The sequence below is a fragment of the Dipodomys merriami genome, unplaced genomic scaffold, assembly GCF_024711535.1.
Source record: "Dipodomys merriami isolate MVZ:Mamm:240054 unplaced genomic scaffold, mDipMer1.0.p SCAF_26, whole genome shotgun sequence".
Classification (NCBI taxonomy): Eukaryota; Metazoa; Chordata; class Mammalia; order Rodentia; family Heteromyidae; genus Dipodomys; species Dipodomys merriami.
In genome coordinates this window covers 1948582-1967844 of record NW_027204048.1, presented here as the reverse complement: position 1 = coordinate 1967844, position 19263 = coordinate 1948582, and the positions used below count along the sequence as shown (strand labels likewise).

Below are 19263 nucleotides of genomic sequence, written 5' to 3'. Positions count from 1 at the left end.
TCCCAGGTCCTGACTTCAAGCCCCATGACCACCAAAAAACAGGCCTGGATGTGTGGCTCAGATGTAGAGCACCAGCCTAGATCATTGAGCTCTGGTTTCAAATCCAGATACTGTCCAAAAAGTAAATAAATAAATAATGGTAAATAGTACAGCAAATACATAAATCAGTAATAAAGTCATTCATTCTGATGATCAAATATTATGTATTATATCTATGCATGTGCCATGCTTACATGTGACTGGCATTATGACAGGCTTGTTTATGCTAGTACCATCACAAACATGCAAATAAGGGATTTTCCTATGACTATGAGATCCATAAGTGGTAGGAATTTTTCAGCTCCTTAATTATCTTATGGTATCTCTGTCCTATAAGCAGTCTGTTATTTATTTATCAAAAAGTTATTCAGATATAGATAGATAGAGAGATAGATAGATAGATAGATAGATAGATAGATAGATAGATAGATAGATAGATAGATAGATGGTGATTGAGTAAACCTGGTTGAGTTAGGTGGGAAAACCTGGACCAGGGCAGTGACTGAGTCCAAGGTTGGGCCCTCACTGTCTCTGCAGATAGTTTGACCCTGCTGAGAAGTCAGATTGTCTCTAACACTTAGTTACTTAGGTAGGGATGTGACTTTTTCTTTTTCCAGCTAAAATATTATAGGTTTATTAAAACTTCCTTCTTGCTTTGAGTATGCAAAATGCAAACCCCACAAAATGTTCAACTTTTTTACTTTGTACTTTACAAATATACATAATAGATTTTAAATTACATATTTATTAAAGAAAGGAATTATGTAGAAAACAACACATTTGTCCTGATTAAAGCATACTTGGGAATAAACCATTGTACAAATTATTGCACATCTAAAGCCACAGCAATATGAAAAAATATTAAAGAGGAAAACCAAGTGTCTTTATTTAGGTCATATTTAGGTCATATTTATGACCTATATAAATATGACTTAGGTCATATTTATTTGACTAAGATCAGAAGACACAAATAGATTCTTAAGGGATGTGACTTTTTTTTTGACCACCAAAATAAACTACTTGTTACTCTTCCAGATGGGAGATAGCGATGCACAGGATCCTTCCCTTGTCTGTATTCCTCTCCTGTTTCCCTCTTTCTCTTTCACTGGGCTTGCTGGTCCCAGCCTGGACTTCCTCCAGGTCCCATCACAAAGGAGAGTCCTGCCTCAATCCCAGACCCCCTCAAAATATGTTCTCACTGAAGATCCCTCCACCACATCGCACACATCAATATAGTAACTGTCATCTTTCCTTTAGAAATATATTAATCTCATCCATTAGGACAATCACCTCTCAGTCACCTCACTGTTCCAGAGGAGAAGCAAATAGATATATTTACTTTACCAAGCTGAGATTCCATTATCCTCCATCCAGTGTTGCTCAAAGCCCTAGAATCTTCTGGTCCCACCCATAAGGACAAAGTACCATCTACTGATTACTTTCTCAAGTTCAGCATACCATCTAATCAAACACTGGCTTGTTCTTGGATGAATTTCTTAAAAAAAAATCGACTCCATGTTCCATGGTAATCCTTCAAAGTATGCCAACCCCAGATGTAAGTGGCTCACAATAACCTATACAAGTGTGATTTTAAATCTAGCAGAAGTAGGTCTTTTCATAACAGATAAAGCTCTCTTGGAGAAGAAAAACTCTAACAAAATGTGAGGAAGAATTGGCAGCTGGATTTGCCTGGTTCTATGATTTGAACCCCAAAGCTCAGTGAGTAGAATGAGTCCAGTGTGATTAGATAAATGTGTTTTAGTTGCACATTTTTTTAATCATTGTCTTCTCTAAGTGGAAAGTAGAGCTCTGGCTGCAAAGTTTGGAAGTCATCCAAATGACAGAAGCCACAAAACAAACCCTTTATCATAAGACAGAGAGGAAAGGAACTTAAGCACTATGACTCTCACATTATAAATCTGCTTTCAACTCATAAACTGCCTTCAGTACCACTGCTTCTTAACACACCCAGGGCTTTGCAACTTATCAGAGATAGAGGGTATAAATAGGCAAGCGATAAAAGATATAAAACTGGTAGCTGCAAAGGAAGGTTGGCTTGTGCTCTGAGGACAGACTATAGTAATATTCCATTGACTTTATAGGGCTTTCCCCCCCTACCTGCTGCTGTAATTACACTGCTGGGCTATATATATATATATATATATATATATATATATATATATATATATATATATATTTGGTTAATAAATGTTTATAATGAGAAGGATTAGAGTATAAGGAAAATGACATTGGATTAAGGGCAAACAAATATGTTCAGGGCCTGGGTCGAGACAAGAACTTGATGTCCCTGATAATTAAATGACCAGGTTGCTGAAGATCTTTAGGCACCCTATTGGAAACACTTTGCCTGCTGCGAAAATTTTCAGCATCACTTGCTTAGAAATAGATTGAAGACAATGGTCATAAGTACAGGGGAGGGATGACGGTATTAGTGGTAAGATTCCCTACCTCCAGTCTGGCAGAGTATCAAGCGGTCCATTACTTATTCTCATACTAAAAAAAGTGGAAAACGTGTCTAAAACATCTCTTTGACAAAATTTCCAAATTGTTCTAGAACATGTGTGATAATAGAGTCGGTACTGGAATGTCAGGATACTATTCTCTCTAGTTTGGGGTGTTTATGTTTCTACTTGTGGTAGGGCAAGGCCTGCCTATGTGGCTACAGGGATCTACTTCCTAGCCAGCCCTTCATACAGTGTGGCTTCCATCCTGAAAACAGAATTAAGAGCACAAGAACCATCAACGGCCAATCTTTAGAGATTTTTTTTAATGTATGAAAAGATGTTGAGATCAACTAGCCTTATAAGAACAATCAAACCTGAAAGGAAAAGTCAAAAGCAAAACCTAACTTAGAGGAAACAAAGATTTCAGGAAGCAAAAGAGAATTTTAAAATGACAAAAAAGTGTTCTTTGGCATGAGTTTTTTTTTAATGTCTAAAACAAAGAGAGTTAGCTATTAAAAAAAAGAAATGAGAGACAAAAAAAGAAATTTACAGTAATTACAAGTGTGATGGCTAAAATGAAAATTTCAATTGCAGGCTTCAAAATTGCTCAGGAAAACATCCCAAACAAATAATAGAAATTCTGAGACATAGAATGTTGGGAAAGAAGAAAACTAAGAGAAATAGAATTCTAGTTCATGAAAGGTGACATAGGACAAGTTAAGGAGAAAAATATCAAAGAGAAAAGAAAAACAAACAGAAAGAAAACCCAGAAGATTTTTTCCTAGTATTAAAGAAATACCCCAGACCTCAGAATCAGAAGCACCCTAAATGCCCGCAGGATAAATAAAAACCTACTTGAATTCGATGATAGGGAAGAGAAGCATTTGAACTTAAAGCTGGAGGCATCTTCCTTCAAGTAGCCAAAGTTCACTTCAGGAATTAGATACATAGGAAAGAAAATGCAATTCCTGTATCTGTTTAGTATTTTAGAATGTGATAATAAGCTGGTCTTGTTACTGCTTTTCAAGATTTAGAATCATGACACTTAATTGTAACATATTGTAAACAAAGAAAATCTAAAAAATTTGACAATGTCACAGGAAAGATGAAACTAAAGAATATAAGAAATGGCTGGATGCCAGTGGCTCATGCCTATAATTTTAGCTACTCAGAAGGCTGAGATCTGAGGATCACAGTTTGAAGCCACTCTGGGCAGGAAAGGCCATGAGATTCTTCTCCAAGTAACCAGCAAAAAGCCAGAAGTAGAGCTATGGCTCAAGTGATAGAGTGCCAGCTTTGAGCTAAAATGCTATGGGACAGTGAGTGCCCAGGCCCTGAGTTCAAGTCCCAGTATTCCTCACCCCCCCCTCAAATAAAAAACAAAAAAAAGAATATGGGAAATAGTTGGAATAGTGGGTACTTAGAGATATTAATATGTCCATCATGGTCAAAATAGTGATGCAAGTATGATAGATGATCACCAAAAGAACAAAAGAAAATACAACTCCCATTTCTTGGGAAAGAGTTGGAGATGGTACAGATGAAAGCAGTAAGTTTATAGCCTTAAAGTGGGCAAGCAGGAATAGAGAAATTGACTAGAAATTGACTAGAATCATTTGCCTAGAAGAGTGAGATTGAAGAAAGGCAGCAGTATGGAAGACACAGGTTCTGCCTCAAGCTATTTGTTAGTACTTAATTTAGTACCATGTTCATATATCACTTTCCCTAATGTTTTCTTTCACAAGTTAGAAAAATAAGATTTCTTTTCTAAAACTCAGAGGCATTGGGTACAAAAATAAGATCTACCAAAAAGTTAGGTTGTGCCAGATAAGATTGCCAATATTTGTCTGGTTTGGGCCTGCATGAATAAAAATTACATTTGTTACAACCTATGTAGTTTTTAGATTTTGGACTTTAATACAGGCATGTCTTTAGACGAAGCCCCGATATGTGATCAAGTCAGTGACTTTCTGGCATTCTGCAAATGTCATGATTTATTATTTCCAACAATGTTCTTTGTTCCAAAAACATTTCAATCTCTATTTTAACTTAATGGAAAATTTAAATGACATTCTCCAACCTTTGGCCCTATACTCAAAGGTTTGGTATATTTTTCTCCTAATCCCTCTTAACCTTTTATGCTTTACAGCTGTCACAGAAGTGTGCTTTGCCTTTTACAACTGGTATATGTGACTCATCTAATCTCTCCAATAGATTGCCCCTTCTTTGAGGAAAAGAGCCATGTTCTCATAAGGAGAGACTGCTTGGGCTTTGAAGACAAGCATCTCTTGTCACCTTTCCAGATGCATGACTTTGGACAAGTTATTCAGCATTCCCAATACTCAGTTCTCAGACCTTTCAAGTAGAGACAGTGATATTTCTCCCTAAGTCAGTCAGGTGAAATATGTAGTGCTATGCCTAGCACACAGCTTACTACACTTTCCCTTATTCATTCTTGAATCTTCCATGCTACCAAAGTTCTTTTCACTGGGATTGTGAAATGGTGCAAAGGAGGGTGTAGATTGGCTTGAAAGATTCTGGAAAAATCTTTTACAGATATTGTCTTTTAAAATATGAGTTCATGCTGGACACAGGAGGCTCAGGCTTATAATCTTAGCTACATAGGAAGCTGAGATCCAAGGGTCCCAGTAGGAAGCCAACTCAGGCAGGAAAGTCTATGAGACTCCACCTCCAATTAACCAGCAAAAGAAGTAGACCTGTGGCTCAAGTGGTACAGCACCAGCTTTGTATGAAAAGGCCAAGCAAGAAAGTGTGCCTGAGTTCAAGCCCCAGTATTGGCACAGAAGATGAATAAATGAAAAAAAAATAACATATGAGCCCCAAACTCTTGTCCTGTCTCAAGTGATAGACAGCTTTTGCCTTTAAAAGACAAACCCTGAGTTCAACCCCCTGGTCCCCCTACCACATAAAAGCACACATAAGTAGGGGTTCTCATGTAAGTACATTGAGAGGAAGTACCATGGTCTCTGCTGCTAGCCATCTTATAAATGGGAAACGGCTGAGATACATCTAGATACCTGTCTGTGACCTTCCATCTCTCAAATATTGGCAGCTAATCATTGGCTATGTGCTCTACTGAGCATCTGCCTTTCTATGGAGTTGAGGCAGAGTCCACTGCCAGGGAAAGCAGTCTGGGGAGCTGGCACGCAGTCTTGGACCTTATAAAATACCCACTGGCTTCCCATGGCTTTTTTTAAAAATAAGTTTTTTGTTGTGAAAAATACTGTACAGAGGGGTTACAGTTACCTGAGCAAGGTAATGAGTACATTTCTTATCAAGCATTGTTGCCTCCTCCTTTGTTTTTCCCCTACCATCCCTTCCCTCCCACCTCCTCATCTACACTCTGCCTCCCCACCCCCAACCCCTGCCTAAATTGTAATGTTTGTTTTTCAACATAGTGTCTTGTACATCTCATTGTTGCAATGGGTCAGCCTGTATCCCTATTTAAACATTTTGTTTTTTCCTTTCCCCTCCCCAAATTATACCAACATCAAATACAGTGAAAACAGGGGTTACACCGTGGGGGAGGTACATACAAAGCAACAAAAAAATCACATGGTACCTTATAAATATGTTAGAAACAATAGCAAGAAAGAAAAAAACCACTTGTGTCCTTATCTTGAGGTTCATTTCGCTTAACATCATCTTATCTGACCTTTCCTACTTGTCCCAAAAATCTACTAGTTATTAAAAATAAGGGAAACCATGGGACCTATGTTTCTTTGGGCCTGGCTTACTTCACTTAATATAATTTTTTCCAAGTCTTTCCATTTCCTAACAAATGGGACAATGTCATTCTTTCTGATGGAGGCATAGAATTCCATTATTGTATATATACCACATTTTCTTGATCCATTCATCTACTGAGGAGCATCTGGGTTGGTTCCATATCTCAGCTATGGTAAATAATGCTGCAATAAAAATAGTTGTGCTGGTAGCTTTAGTATGGTCTTGTTTGTGATCATTTGGGTAAATGCCCAAAAGTGGGATTGCTGGATCATAGGGGAGCTCTATGTGGAGTCTTTTGAGGAACTTCCATACTACTTTCCAAAGTGGTTGAACAAGTTTACACTCCCACCAACAATGCAGTAAGGTTCCTTTCTGTCTACATTCTCTCCAGCATCTGTTGTTATTAGAATTCTTGATTATAGCCATTCTAACTGGAGTGAGGTGGAGTCTCACTGTTGTTTTGATTTGCATTTCTTTTATGGATAGGGAGGTTGAGCATTTCTTTATGTGTCTATTGGCCATTCTTATTTCCTCTTCAGAGAAGTTTTTCTATAAGTCTTTAGCTCAGTTATTTATCAGGCAGTTGTTTCTTTGAGGATTTGTTGTTGGGGGATTTAATTTTTGAGTTCTAAGTATATTTTAGATATGAGACCCTTGTCCAATGTATGGCTAGTGAAGCTCTTCTCCCAATCCATGGGCTTTCTATTGATCTTGCTAGCTATGTCCTTTTCCATACAGAAGCTCTGCATCTTCATGCAATCCCATTTGTCCAACCTTTCTTTGATTTGTTGTGTTTCTGGGTCTCTATTAAGAAAATTTCCTCCTGTGCCAAGGAGACCTAGGATTTCTCCTATTCCTTCATGTATTCCCATGGCTTTTTAAGCTAAGCACTTTCCCTTTCCTCTAACATCCAGAATTTGCCTTATAAAGCCTTCAACTTGGTTCTCGAAAGTGGATGCCAATGATCCAGAAAGCATTTTCTTTAACTGCCCCAGTTACCTAGCACTTTGCTTGGCTGGCTATCTCTTCACCGTTTGCCACCTTCCAATTGTATCGCTGATACATTTCTCACTAAAATGTGTGCACAGAGAAGATACTAACATATGGATGTCCTGATACAGCACTCAAGAATTGTAACAATGAGATGTACAAGACACTATATTGAAAATGAACTTTACAGCTTTGGGGGTAGGGAGGGAGGAGTTGGGGAGGTGGGGAGGTAATGGATAGTAGGGGAAAACAAGGAGGGGGTAACAATGCTTGATAGGAAATGCATTGATTACCCTACTCATATAACTGTGACCCCTCTGTTCAGTATCTTTACAATAAAAATATACATTAAAAATGAATGGAGATGCAGGCAAAAGAATCCTTTGAATGTGGCGTCTGACATATCCTCATCAAAAACAAAACAATGGAAATATGGCTTGGCTTAGGGGCACATTTGCCAAGGTCAACTAACTTGCAGAAGGAAAACTTTAGGAGGCTATTGAGGGAAGAAAAGCTTGTCTGGAGGAACTCTGTGATCAATAAAGCAGACATAAGGATAGGGTCCACCAGTGCGGATGCTTCTGCACACAGCTTGGGAGGGAGGGAACGGGAGGTAAGCATGATGTTAATGAGATGTTTTCAAGCTTTAGGAGTAGAAAGAACTTCAGAGTTCAGGGCCCCAGCACCAGAGGGGTAGGCACATAAGCCTGTCTGGCCCACCTGCCAGGATTTTGTACAATCACTCTGCATAATGATTCTTGAAAATACAAACATTGCCGGGGCTGACTGACAAGTATTGTTCCAGCAGGGAGAGCTGTCAGGGCAAATCAATCCAATTCTACCACATGCCAGCATGTAGAACAGATATAATTTTGGCTGTTAGGGGATGTCAAAGCGAAGGATGTACCGTCTGTGTATTTTGAAGTGTGGTGTTCCTTTTAGTCTAACAGCTTGAAAGATTTTTTTTTCTGGGGCTCTCCACCCTTTTCTGTTATCACCAAGAAATTGTGGGAATTTAAATTCAAACAATTCTATTGCTTTATCTGTGGTTAAGTTCAAATTACATGCAGCCCAATTCAACCCCTGTAGACACTCTGCTCTTATTCCAAGTGTTAGGATTTGGTGTAGGGATGTTAGGTCTTTTGCTGCCATTGGCTGTTGTAGAAAGTATCAGAGTAAAGACCTAATTCCCTCCCAGGAAACTAAAGTATCCTTGTTAAGGCTATCCATCACTGAACATGATATATGACTTATCTAGAAGGCTTGTGTCCAATACACTCTTCAGGGGCCCTGAAGGTACACTTGCTCATTTTTTGTCCCACTGCTATGCTGAGAATTAAGGTTGAGGCCCTCAGACAAAATTGAAAATCTCACTGCTGTTTCAGAAATTTGTACATCTCCCATCCCAATGTACACTCTGCACCCGTCCTAGGACTCTTCTCCAATCACTTACCTTTCTTCCCTCCTTCTTTTCTTTCCTCCCAACCTCCCTCTCTTCCTTTATTGATTCCTATTGAAATCTCTATACTCCTTATTATTGCTTTTTGTCTAGAAATACCCTCAGATCTCATCCCTTCATCCTCTGGAGTCACATGACATCTCTAAACTGACCTGTCTGTTCTTCCCCTTCCTCTTCTCCAACATCTCCCACATAGACCAGTCTCCACTTACCACCTCCATTTCCTCACTACAGGACTTCACTCACTGCCATCTCAATCTCTGTCCTCCTAACTGTCTTCCATGACACCATCTTGGCCTCTGACATTTCCATTTATATCTTCTCTGTCTTTTACTATTCTTCCTTACAGTCATTATGTGAGAATTAGATTTTGGTGACATACTCTGTTCCCTGTGAGGTCACTAGCTGATCCCAGCTTACCTGGCTCAGTACTTCCAATAACAGTAAGTCAGGCCAAGCTATGCACTTCTGATGGTTGAAGAGGAAATATGGATCAGACACTGGATGGGTCCTGACCTCAGCTCTGCATGACCTTTATGAGAATGTGGGCTACATCTACTCTCAGATGGGCTTTTCTGATTTCAGCTTTGAAGCAGCCAAAGCAATCTTGCTAATGACATGTTCTTATCACCTCTCTTCTGTGATTTAAGTCTTCATTAACTTTGTAGACTATAGACAGATAGATTATAGATAATAGATGGATAGATGATAGATTGATACATATATATGTGCATAGGTGATAGATAGATAGAAAATTATACTAACAGATTGTGAAGCATGTGTGCTAGAGCAGATTTAAGATGCCATTTAGCCCCAAATACATCATCTAAAGATAAAGAAGTTAAGGCATAGAACAATGAAGTCATTTGTCTATAAGTTTCTATTTTCAGTGCCAGAACTTGCTTCTACTACTTGATTCAAGGTCCTCCATAGTCCAGTCCCCTTCTCTTACAGTATATTGCCTGATTCTCTTCTCCAGGAAACACTAAAATGCTGAGTTTTCTTCTTCCTCCTTGTTCTTTCCCTTTCCCCACCTTAAATACCTCATTTCCCACCATTCTCTCCACTTGTTCAATAACTCACCTATTTTTACATGTTCATGTTGTTATTATTTATTCATAAGATAGTTTTGATTGCCTAATGTGTTTGAGTCCCAGCAGTAGGTTCAGGAAAATTACATCCATTCATCAACCTCCTACCCGAAACCCTCTTGAGTACACCCATAGGCACTTGTTTTTACGCCATTATGACGTTAAGAACTGTGGACTCTAATGCTTTGGCTGAGGATGGTGTTTGTGTCACATGTTTATCTCTTATTGCGCCTTCCATGAAGATTATTCTTAGGAAACTCACTACTAACTATAGGGATATTGTTGAGAACATAGATCACAATGCCAATCCCCCTATATAAAATTCCTTTGATTGATTCCTTTGGAAATGAACTGCTGTGAGGAGGAATTTTACTTACAGAAGTGACCATGCTTTTACTAATGTAGATTATGGTGCTTGACTTTTGGCCTCACCCACACACAAAAGGAACTTGAAGTCAAATTATTACTTGAATCTAATAACCACCTGGGACTCTAGTATTTGCATATTTTTATATTTACTCAATTGTTTGTCTTACCTTTCTATTGTATTTCACCTGACTTGAGTTGCTATTTCAACTTTTGTTTCCCTTTATATAAGCTTTTGTGAATGAAGCAAAGATATCAGTAAATGCATGATAGCCACAGGTGTATGTGTCTTTCCAAGCATTTAGGCTTTGAGTTCCTTGAGGACAGTGATCCTTTTCCACTTCTCTATTTTTCTGGGTCCTAGAAAAATGATCATTTTATAGTATGTTTAATAAAGATTTGTCAAACTAAATTTATAAAATAGACCTATGATTCTCTAAGTAGGCAAAGTAAAATTCATATACCTTATATTTTCAGAAAGAGGATGAGAACAGGTAGTGTTGTAGTGGAAATAATTGAACTCTTCCTTTACTAATTGTAGAGTCCTAAATGAGTTATTTAGCTCATCCAATACTTTTCTCCTTTCTTTAATTAGAAAATGGAGATAAGAAGGTCCTACCAGATTTCTGTGAAGACTGATGACACTTGTAAATCTCTCCTCACATTCTCTGGCCCATAATAGCAATCAGCAATGCTAGGTACCCTCTTACTTCTCATTTGCTCATTTCTTTGGAATTAATACTTGGGAGAGGATAAGTAAGTGGATTGCTCTATGACCATATGTAAGTCAATTAATTGTGGTGTCATCTGTGAAATAAATGTGGCCATTGACCTCATTCAATGGGATATGAAAATTAATTGATAGTAATGCACATTGGAATTGTTTTTGCTGAAAAGTGCTTAAGGATGACTTGGTATTACTACATTTCCTATTTCATCATTAGTATTATTTATGAATATTTGGTCTTTCCTTGTCTTGGTGTGTTTTATGTCTGTGGTCTTAATTGCATTTATTTTCAATTTAGTACCTACTTATATCTTAATAAAAGCATTGATCTATACTAAAATAAATCCTTGTTAAAGCTTTCCACCAAAAAATGTAGATGAGACTTAAAAAAGTATTTCTATTCTTCAGCCAAATTTACTTTTATAAGATGGTGATTAGTTAGTTCCATATACTGCCTATAAATTAAGATATTTAGTACATAATTTTTATAAATTATATTTCACATCAAGTTCAGCCATTTCTCAAAGTATTTAACTTTTACATTCTGCCTTTTGTGCTCATTGTTCATGTTTATTGCAGTTTTCTAATGAAATTCCTCTTTATGATATGTTTAGTTTCTTACAGATAATTAATATGAGTGTCTGAAGCATTTCATTCCACTTCATTAAGTGAAATATCTGTTTTCACCTTAAGAAGTGGTAATCCTTGCTACATTAGTTCCAGTTATAGATCTGTGTAGACCTAAATCCTTGCTTGTCACTGGAATCATGGAGAGTTACCATGCTGACCCTCACTTACCAGAGAATGGATTGGAATGATCTCTAAGTTCTCTTCCTGTTTTGCAAGACAGAGTTACAAGGCAGCCTTGCTTTGGGCACTCTGGGAAAACAGAAGCCTTCTGGGATATATTGTTTTCCATCTTCCTGCTCAAACCTTATAAGACTTAAACTTCAGATTTCTTAGTATTCTATACTCAATGAATGTTTAGTTGAAGGCCCATGTGCTGGGAAGGCTGTGTCCAATGGAACAAGGTTTTCTATAATATCTTAAGTAGAGAGAATAATATTTATGTATTTTTGTTACTAATCACATTTATGTATTTTTGTTACTATTTTAGATTTCAAACTAATGGCTATAGACATGGATTAGTATTTTGTCTATTGTTTGTATGTATTTGATTCTGGGAGTAAATTCAAATCCTATAACAAGAATTTGATTGAAACAGCTGAATTAGCAAACTTCTTTGTAAACTGCCATAGCTACTCTGTAACTTAGTGACAGTAATGTGACACTTTTACAAAGCCAGAAAATGGCTCTGTTTAAATGCTCATGAGATAGATGGAAAAAAAAAACCCACAAAACATCACAAGCCGGGTGACGGTGGCTCACGCCTGTAATCCTAGCTACTCAGGAGGCTGAGATCTGAGGATCATGGTTCAAAGCCAGCCCAGGCAAGAAAAGCCGTGAAACTCTTATCTCCAATAAACCACCAGAAATCCGGAAGTGGCGCTGTGGTTCAAGTGGTAAAGCGCTAGCCTTGAGCTGAAGAGCTGAGGGAGAGCTCACAGACCCACAATTCAAGCCCCACAACCGACCAAAAACAAAACAAAACAAAAAAAATCACATTTCTTCTCTGGAAAATCTTATGAATGTCAAGACTGTGTGTAGACTGTATGAGCAGTCTGCATGAGCCTGGTAGTATGTTCTCACAGCTCTTATTTATACCTCCTTGTGTGTGTGTTTGGGTGTATGCAGATGTATATGTATGTGTGCATGCATGTATGTATATGTGTTGGGGCATAAATTACAAAGAGAAACTTCCTTCTTTGGTCTGTGTGGGGCTTGAACTGAGGGCCTGATGCTGTCCCACTTTTTTGCTCAAGGCTAGCACTCTGCCACTTAGAGCCACAGTTCCACTTCTGTTTCTGCTTTCCTTTTGAGTGGTTAATTGGAGATAAGTATCTCACAGGGACTTTTCTGGCTGGGCTGGCTTTGAACCACAGTCCTCAGAACTCAGCCTCCTGAGTAGCTAGGATTACAGGTGTGAGCCACCAGTGGCTGGGTTAAGGAAAATTTTTTATATAAAAACTTAAAAAAATACAGTTTTGGCTTTTCCTTTAGATATAGAACTACATTAGTGGTAGAATTCAGAATTTTATTTATTTATTATTTACCTTATACTTATTCATATTGAATTTGATGTGATTTTTACTCAGGTCCCTAAAATGAAGTGCAGAGAACAGTCTTCTCTCAGAGAAAGGAAACATGTAAGAAGTTTGCACAGTTACATGATTACTTATTTATCATGGAATCTTTACTTTCACCTCACTCAGGATATTTCATATGAAATGACTCAAAATGCTTGTTGGCCTCTTTAAGTCCATGATAGCTGAAGTTCTTGGTCCACAATGAGATAAAGAGCTTGTCCACAACGGAAATCAGAGTTTCACTCTTTTTCTTTGAGTCTTGTTCCCAGGAAAAGTCAGATAAAGCCATATAAACAGCCAAGTCAAGTACTCCAGTGCCTATGGCTTCTTTTCTTCACTGTTAGAAAACAAAGGATAAAGGGTAGCCCAGTGTCTTTGTAGCTAAGACAAGATTGAGCCTGTCTTTCTCAGTCCATAAGAAGGTACGTATCATCGGCATGGAGAGGGAAAGTGTAAGACAGGGGTTCCATGGGTGAGAGGAATAACCAAGATGTCAGCCATCAGGCAACAGTCTGGACACAAGCAGAAGGAGATGCTTCAGGGTAGCTAAGGCTTTAGCAAGAAGGAGACGTGGTAATTCAAAGCAGGCATAAGATACTGATATATTGAAACATAAATAGGGATAGGATTCATTGGAGAGGACTACAAAGAAAAAACCTGGAAAGCCTTGGGAACTGTAGAATATCAGACAGTAAGCCAAGAATTTCTTAGGGCACTGGAAGGGAGGGCATTAACTGGAGCATATAAGAGCACTATTGGGGAGAAAAAAACTATAGGTAAGGAGACAATTCTTATGGGGCTTAAGAAACACAGGAAATGAGGTAGATGAGGACAAATCCTGATGTTTTTGTGGAAACAGAATGGGAAGAATGCTATGGAAGCCTCAGATTACATTTAGTTCCGACTCCTGACTTCTCAGAATTGGGCTACATGATCACATAATCAATAATAGGTCATTGTCAGTTAAGGGATAGTATAATAAATAGTATCTGGTTATTAGTAGTAAATACATTTTTCCAGAAATATTTCTGTAATACTAACTGCACGTAAAGCACTGTAAGGCCCTACCAAGAACACAGACACAAATACAAAGTAACTTCCCTTAGTATATAAAAGAAATTTATTTTTAAATAGGATGCACTAGAAAAACAGGACATCCTTCAGATTATCTACATGCCAAAACACAAAAGAGCACATGAATGTAAATAACCCATTTTCTAAAGAAAACATGAATTTTCTCCTTTTAAGATGAACATGGGAAAATCAGTCTCATCAGTTAGAATTTTGAAGATGCTGAAATTAATGGTGGTCCTAAAAATGTATTTCTAACAGGATTTTTTTTTCTTCCTCTTGGAATATTAAAAGAAAAAAATAGGTGTAAATCAAATGCAAAAAAAATGCTTGATGGTCTAGTTAGAGTGTGAAGTAAATCAGAGAGCCATTTAATTCCCAAGGAGCATATGACAACCAAGGAATTAAATATTACATTTAAATAGGGCTTCTAATTCTCTGCAAGAATTACATTTGTGTCTTTATATGGGCACTCTACCTAATGAACACATTTCTCTCCTCTTAAATTCAGGCATTGCTACTGGAGCATAAGAAATTAATATATGCTCTCATATTCATTAATATTGTTGCTCATAAAAGACCTTTTGATTTTTATCACTCTGAGTTCCCAGAGGCTCACCGAGGCATTCACAGCTCAGAAGCACATGAATTATCAAGGAAAAAAAGCCCCCTTAAAGCAAAACTTTAATCACCACTTGAATTTCATATAAACTTGTATGTAAGAAGGAGCTATATAGAGTATCCATCAATATAAAATGGATAACTATATGATGACATAATCCCTCCACAATGTTTTTAAAAGTGGCAAAAAGAAAAGGATTATGACCATACAACATGCTTAATACAATCTCAAGGACAGTGTAGAGTGAGAGATAAGATAGGGAAGAATAAGTATAGTATGAATTCACCGATCTGGGTTGAAAAACAAACAAAGTTGAAAATTTTTCTTGCTAGGAATAAAATCTTGGTAGCAAAATTATAAAGAAAATTGCTATTTTGAAATTCAAGCTAGTGGCTATACCTGGAGAGAAGAGAACTTGATACAAACACACACCAAAGCTTGTGTGCCAGTTGCACACAACTATAATCCTAGCTATTCAAGAGACTGAAATCTGAGGATAGTGGTTCAAAGCCAGCCATGGCAGACAAGTCCAAGAAACTCAGACCTCCACTTAACCAGCAAAAAGCTAGAAATGGAGGTATAGCTCTATTATTGGAGCTGCAGCCATGAGTGAAAAAGTCAAGTACAAGTAAAAGGAGACCCTGAGTTCAAGTCCCAATACAAAAGAGAAAGAATACAGTCACATAATGATGTTTCCAAGGTACTGTAGATGAGACATCTGTAATTCAAAAATTCAAAATAAAAATCCCATCAAAATATAAACTTTCTTTTTAAATATATTTTTTATTGTAAAGATACTGTACAGAGGGGTTACAGTTACATGAGTAGGGTAATGGGTGCATTTCCTTTTGAGCATTGTTGCCCACCCCTTTGTTTTTTCTCAGCCATCCCTTTCCTCCCCACCTCCCAAACTCCTCTGTCCCTCCCACCAAGTTGTAGAGTTTTTGTACATCTCATGGTTACAATGGGTCAGCCTGGATCCTTGTTTCAGAATTTTGTTATTTCCCTTCCCCTCCCCAAATTAGAAAAAGGTATATACAAGATGCAGGGTATTAGAATCAAATACAGTGAAAACAGGGATTATACCAATAAGGAAGAATATATGAAAGAAACAAAAGAAATCACATAATACATTAAAAGTACATTAAAAACAACAGCAACAAAGATAAACACTCTTTTGTCTCTATCTTGGGGTTCATTTCACTTAGCACCATCTTATATGGTCATATGTGCATAGCTTTTGACCTTTTCTACTTGTCTGGTAACGTTATCCTAGACCTATACTAGCTATCGCAAATAAGGGAAACCATGGGGCCTATGTTTCTTTGAGTCTGGCTTACTTTACTTTTTATAATTTTTTCCAAGTCTTTCCATTTCCTAACAAATGGGGCAGTGTCAATCTTCCTAATGGAGGCATAGAATGCCATTGTGTGTGTGTGTGTGTGTGTGTGTGTGTGTGTGTGTGTGTGTGTGTATCACATTTTCTGGATCCATCATATACTGGGTTGGTTCCATACCTTAGCTATGGTGAATAATGCTTCAATAAACATAGTTGTGCTGGTATCTTTAGTATGCCCTTGTTTGTGATTGTTTAGGTAAATGCCCAAAAGTGGGATTGCTGGGTCATAAGGGAGCTCTAGGTGGAGTCTTCTGAGGAACCTCCATACTGCTTTCCAGAGTGGTTGAACAAGTTAACACTCCCACCAACAGTACAGTACCCTTCCCTTTTGGCCATGTCTGTTGTTAGATTTCTTGATTTTAGCCATTCTAATTGGAGTGAGGTGGAATTTCAATGTTGTTTTGATCTGCATTTCTTTTATGGCCAGAGAAGTTGAGCATTTCTTCATGTGTCTATTTCCTCTTCAGAGCAGTCTCTCTTTAAGTCTTAAGCCTATTTATTGATCGGGCGGTTGTTACTTTGAGAATTTGTTGTTGGGGGAGTTAATTTTTTGAGTTCTAAGTATATTTTAGATATGAGACCCTTGTCCATTGTATGGCTAGTGAAGATCTCCCAATCCATGGGCTTTCTATTGATCTTGCTTACTATGTCATTTGCCCTGCAGAAGCTCTGCAGTTTCATGCAATCCCATTTGTCCAACCTTTCTTTGATTTGTTGTGTTTCTGGGCCCCTATTAAGAAAGTTTCAGCTTGTGCCAAGGAGCCCTAGAGATAAACTTTCTTTTTTGAAACATCAACAAGATATCACAAATAAAAGTTCCCACCCAGACATAATATAACTGATTAAAGTCAAAATGCAGGTACACTGAAAGTATTACATAAAATAACCTTAGGCTATGCATATTAAAATGTACAAAATACATATAAATTTTCTGCTCAGAATAAGATCACATCCTAAGGTATCTCATTACAAATTTTCAAATTTTCCAGTTTAAAAAAAATCTGGAATTCCCAGACATTTCTAGCCCCAAGCATTTTGGATAAGGTACACTCAAACTTTACTAGTACTCTGTTTTCTAAGTGGAATGGTAAGGTCAGAGGGACTCATTTTAGTATCATGTAAAGTACAGAGATGTGCTTTATATTTTTTGTAACTCAGCTCATAATCAAGAAGCTTAAAGATTATCAAAATATACCACAATATGAATCTCTGCATTGCACTTAGCTCCTAACATGTGAAGTAAGGGGGTACAGAAGATCTATACAGTTCATTCTGAACATTGGGAGCTTTCAGATGTGGAACAGGTACATAGCTAAGAAAAAAGTCTGTTGTAATATGGGGTCATTACAGTGTTGGAATGCCCTGAGAGGGACTAAGGACTTGAACTTGAGAGTGAACTAAGCAAAGAGACATTTCTACTTTTTACTCTTTTGCTTGTCTTCATCAACTCATTATACCAAACATCAACTTCATTATACCAAACATATTTTGTAACTGAAAAGAGACCTCATGGATAGAAGAAAAGACATGGACTCTGAATTCAGGTAGATTTGGATTTGAACCCCAGCTCTTCCATGCTCAGACACAAATTTTTGAAATGGCTACAGACTTCTTTCCCATTTCGTAATGCAAAGAGAAAGGAAGGTTTTCAAGGATGAGATATTGTTGGCCTCACAGTTCATTCTCTAGAGGACATCATGGCCTCATTTAAATACAGCCATCTTTAGTTGTCTATAGGTATTAATTCCAGGATAGCCCCTCTGATACCAAATCAAAGGATGTTCAAGTCCCTAATATAAAATAGCATATCATTTGTATATAGCCTGTGCACAGCCTTTAAAACTCTTTAAATTATCTCTAGAATATTTAAAGTGCCTAAATTAATGCAAATGTTATATAGATAATAGCCATATTATAGTGTTTAAGAAATGATGACAAGAAAAAGTCTGCACATGCTCACTAATGTGAGATTGTTTTTCCCTGAATATTTTCTACATTAAGTTGGCTTATTCCACCCATAAGGAACAGGTAGACATTGAAGGCCAGCTTTACTACCATTCAGGGACAAGAATTGAACAAAAAATAATGAGAAAAAAGGTCCCCCTGAGAGATTTGACAGAGTGGTGAAGCACTGTGTCCCACAGCCTCCTTTTGGCTTCTTTATTAGATCTGACACTCTGGGTACTGCCTTTCTGCCATCATTGGAGATATCTCCTACCTTATTTTTTAAGAGGACATATGACTGATTTTGGTCAGTTTTATTCTATGTTATGGGAGAAGATATTCCCTCTTCACTGGATTCATTTATTCTTGCCTGTTCTTGGCTTTTGAGAGCTAAGATAGGAAAGAGGCTAGGTAAGTCTTATCTAAAAAGAAACCTTCACTGAGGCTCATCGTCTAGCTTAGGTCACTAAAAGCCTAAAACCACAGTGAAACTACAGCTGCAATTACCAACCAAGCTTGCCTCATTTTCCCCTGAACCTATATATGTATTAGGATCAGAGATACTTTTCCCATTACAAATATATGCAAAGTATATTGACTTATAAGAAGGTGACACTAATGTTAATTCCTTTCTCATTTCTTCCCTCTGCTTGTCTATGAAGTTCATAAATGCTATTTTTCAGCCTACTGATGGGTCTTGGCCTTAGGTTTATCAAAAGCAACAACTAAAACCTCATGAAACCTCCAGGTAGCTCTTTGGGATAGGCTGTAGGGACAGACAATGTTCTTCTTTAGTTCACTCTATAAAGGAGAAACTCTTGTGCCTGAAAGCTCAAGGTATAGCCTGTTGATCTCTCACCTTCATTTATTGCTTTTGTGCAGTACTGGAGCTTGAACACAGGACCTGGGTGCTGTTCTTTAGCTTTTTTGCTTAAGGCTAATGCTCTACTATTTGAGCCACAGTCATACTTCTGGCTTTTTGGTGGTTTTGGAGATAAGAATCTCATGGACTGACTTTGAACTTTGATCCTCCAGATCTCAGCCTCCTGAGTAGCTACAATTATAGGCTTAATCAAGAAGCACCCAGCCCTTCCCATATTTTGAATTCACCTCCGCATGCTTCAATTCCAATT

General features: G+C 37.6%; 1 protein-coding gene across 2 annotated transcripts in view; it reads left to right on the top strand.

The window, feature by feature from the left end:
• The window catches only part of Ntrk2 (neurotrophic receptor tyrosine kinase 2), a 370633-nt gene that overhangs the window by 260976 nt on the left and 90394 nt on the right, over nt 1-19263 (top strand). The window lies entirely within an intron of this gene.